This window comes from Triticum urartu, chromosome 5, assembly GCF_003073215.2.
Source record: "Triticum urartu cultivar G1812 chromosome 5, Tu2.1, whole genome shotgun sequence".
NCBI classification, from domain to species: Eukaryota; Viridiplantae; Streptophyta; class Magnoliopsida; order Poales; family Poaceae; genus Triticum; species Triticum urartu.
This window is the reverse complement of record NC_053026.1, coordinates 534,438,169-534,442,390: the sequence shown is the minus strand read 5'-3', so window position 1 is coordinate 534,442,390 and position 4,222 is coordinate 534,438,169. Positions and strand designations below refer to the sequence as shown.

General features: G+C 42.6%; 1 non-coding gene across 1 annotated transcript; it reads right to left on the bottom strand.

The window, feature by feature from the left end:
• Positions 1-453: 453 nt before the first annotated feature.
• TRNAT-AGU lies at positions 454-527 on the bottom strand. Its single transcript has one exon. It is a non-coding gene; the product is annotated as a tRNA-Thr (tRNA).
• Between the last annotated feature and the right edge of the window lie 3,695 nt (positions 528-4,222).

Below are 4,222 nucleotides of genomic sequence, written 5' to 3'. Positions count from 1 at the left end.
CGTCGCATTCCAATAGCCATCATTTTGCAGCTCATCCCAAATAAAACGAAGATATGCCTCTGTTTTGCACATTTCTCATGAACACAACTTTGAGTTGTTCCTGAATATTAATCACAGACTTGTTCAATCAAATCCTATTCAAGAAGAGCCCATTCACATCTCTAGACTGCCAAGATGTTAACCTAACCAAGGAATGGTGGGTCTATTATTTATTGAAAAACTGTGTTACGCAAGTAGTCTTTTATTTTTCATTGTTGTATATTCTTGAACGTTGACGCGGCCACTCAGCATTTGCCGGTCTTCAATACCAATATTAACAGATACATACAATTGCGATGAAAAAACTATACACTGTAGTACATTTTTGGAGAGATTGCAAACACATAATTTAGGTAATCAAACGAAAAACGGTTCTTTCATTTATTTTTGCCAAGGATAAATAATAAAACGGGATGCTTTCATTGAGAGTTGAACTCAAGACCTCCCGCTTACTAAACGGGTGCTCTAACCAACTGAGCTATGAAAGCTTCGGTTGCCTTGTATGCAGAAGGGATATTACTTGTGGATGTCTTCTGATTTCATTTGACTGTTGCAGGATAATAACAGGCACCAGGTGGTGCCCGACGGATCGAACAACCACAAAGTGACACAATGCTATATATGGACAACACATCTAAAAAATATTTTTCATAGATAATCTCCAAAGGGCATTAGCACGAATAAAAACATAGGACACCGACAGACGGGCCTGAGTCCTACTCTCGCATGCTCGCTAAGAATTACTGTAACACTTGTTGTCTTTGTCTGTCATTGGTAAATATATGAGGCAATTACATATGTGGGTGTTGCATCCGGCCAGAGACCGAGATGTCAAGAGTCCGGCATGCGCGCGCTTGGCCCTCCTAGGCCCCGCACGCGTGCGAGCCGGCCATGCGGGTGGTTCTTTGTTTCCATCCAGGAACATTGCCATGCTTTGTTTGCCGAATAAACAACAATACATAGTGCTAAAACGGGACGGTCGAGCAAGACGTGGCTAGGTAGAAAGGATGTTTAGGTCTTAGTCTGAACAGAAAGGCTGGGTATTTGGTAGACAGCCGGGCGAAATGACTGTTTGGTTCTCCTATTTGGACATGAAAAACGATCACCGTTATCTGGCGTTGGTAAATATAGATGGCATATACAAATCCATTACGAACATAATCCCTTGCAGACCATTTTTAGGAAACATCCTCGAAACAGTTCACATATTCAAATGCTTCGCTTAGCTTCTGGGTTGGTGGTTGCCTCTGCGCCAATTGCCATAACAGGTCATCCAGTATTATAAATGCAAGGGAGTCTTGATAGACACAACAACCTCGACGAAGCTGTTATCGGGAGATAGTTGCAAGCTAAGTTGCCTCACCTTGATCCAACAATGCATTAAGTGAACCATCCATGTTTCATCTCGATTGCAGCTCGAACTGCTGATCAAGCCAAACTCCCATTCCTAATGCATCCCACTCTCAACCCAACCAAGTTAACATCGTCTTTGCATTTTTCCCAAAACGTTGCACCCACACGAGAGATAGACAAGCTATAATTTAACTCAAACTACAACTTTTGATGTTGATCGTCTATGAAGGCCCTATGTGGTTGTATAGGTTGGAGTGTAGTTGCAAATAGCCACAGTTCAGCATTGTAGCATCAACCACCTTATTTATAGTGTTAATATGACATATATTATAGCAAGATGGTATGTAATGAATGCACAGATACGTAACAGATGCACATATACGCAATGGATGCACAATTATTTCTTTCGATCTTTTAAGTTAGAAAAAAAAACCATGGCTTCTAGTAAAAATGAATTGCACTCTCATTTTCATTGCATGAATTGCTCTTTTTTAGTAGTAGCGTTCAGAAAATTTACAGTGAATTCCATTTTTTTTTACCCCTTCTTTTTGTCATTTTTATGGAGATTACCACATTTAAGAAAGTTTCATCCACTTTACTCCATTTAACCAAACTTATGACACACTTTATGTTTTTATTTATTTCTGAACACATTCTATCCACCCGGTGATTTTAAATTATTCTCAAGGAATCCTTTTATTTTCAAATATTAGTTTTCTGAGTAAGGTAATTAAGTAGCAGGAAAGAGGAGTGCATCATATATACTTCACCTCGACTTGGGTATTGAATTTTGTGTCTGATTGTGTTCACGTCTACACTAAACACGTTAACCTGTACCCCATGATTGCAGAGGTGATGCACCACAAGGGTCCATGGGAGGCTGGCCAGAAACGTGGTACCCGAGACAATCCGGCTGTCTCTTTTCAACTAGACGCCCCACTTGACCGGGAGGGACCCATTAGGGCTCACTGCGACGATTAGCTGAGCTAGATAGATTTGCTCGCCTCTAGCTCGATTAATTATCAACGACCGAATCTCTGGGGTAATGGAGCCCGTTCCTATCAGGCCTGCTGTATACTGAAGATACATCTTCAGTTAACTGTATCTCATCTAGGAAATACCGGTTCAGTTATCGGACGGTTCTGGTAGCTCTTCAAGTTACTTTCATCTCTAGCCGTTAGATACAATCTACTGTAAGGATATTGTTACTGTTCCGACAAGTTACCGTCAAGAGAAGTAACTTGTTCACCTATAAAGCGGCCGAGTTGTGGCTTAGCGGATATGATTTTCCCCAATTCGCCTGATGGCAGAAACTTAAATATACACGGCAACACCTATAGATCAATACAGCACCCAGATCGGGGTATCTTCCCTTGCGAATTCTCTCTGATTTCTTCTCCTACACCTTAAATCATAGCTAGGTCCTGACAAATTGGTAATCAGAGCAAGGTTGTTCCTCGGCTACAAAATTGTTCGCCCAGAGAGAGAGAGAGAGTAATCCCACCCAATTCCCTCCCTATGAGTCGATCTGGATCGATCTGAGCCGGGGCGGCGCTGGTGGCGGCGATCTATACCAGGGCGGTGCAGGTGGCGGTGATTTGTTCGGCTGCAAACCAGTAGCCGGAAGGGTTGCGGAAGAACACTTCTCCGGTGGTAAAATTCCCTGTCCATCGCTGGTTCATGTAGCTTCGGAGGCGAGGATCGAGTAGGCGGCAGGATCTGAGCAGAAAGCCGGGTTACCGGAATTCCGGCAGTAAAATTCCTTCTCTCTCCCTGAGATCAAGGCGATGGGGCGCATGAAGGCGATTGACGAGGCAGAATTACAGGAGGTCTTGTCTCTGCGTGATATTTTGGAGTGTTACATAGAGATAGTATTGGGCTTCGAACAGATGTGTTCAGCGCTGCACGAGGACGTTCATTCAATCAGCTCCAAGCAAGGGGAAATCTCCTTGCAAGTGGGCAGTGTGGAGAAAGCAGTTCTAGAATTGGGCAAGCAACTGTCTGCTATGAACATGGCGTTAAAATCAATTGTCGCACCATCAAGTTCTGCAAATCAAGGAACAAGGCAGTCTGAACCTGTGACATTGCTGAAATCTCCAACACTTCAACAAGATGAAGTACCTAGGCAGCATATCAGAACAGATCAGCTCAGACAGCAACTAGAAGCAGAAAAAGAGAGAATTAGACAGTTGGAAGAGTTACAGATGTAGAATTTAGCACCCATCAAAACTAGCAGAACTGTTGTTCCACCCGATTTTAATAATCAGGTGCATCAAGATACTGCAAGTATGTTGGGTACTCCTGTAGCACATGGAAGGGGGTGCAACACCTTAATTCCAGCAACCAGCAAGAGACAGACAACTTTGGCAAGGTTACTTCAGTCAAGATACTGCAAGTATGTTGGGTACTCCTGTAGCACATGGAAGGGGGGTGCAACACCTTAATTCCAGCAACCAGCAAGAGACAGACAACTTTGGCAAGGTTACTTCAGAACTTATGAGCAAGATATGCAGATACAATTTATGAAGTCAATGACCAAGGGACCGAAAATGGACTTTCCAAATTTTTTTGGTGAAGATCCTGTGGGGTGGATCAGACAATGCAACAAGTATTTCCAAGTGGCTGGTGCTCCTGAAGAATATAAGGTCTCTTTATCTCAAATGTACATGGCAGGTGAAGCAGATTTATGGTTGAGAAGATCTGGTCTGTTGAAGAAACAATTGTCATGGCTAGAATTTGGAAAAGAAGTTGTAAAAAGGTTTTCACAGCAAAATTCATATGACTTGACTGAAAAGTTTAATACACTGAAATAGGGCAATAGCACAGTAAC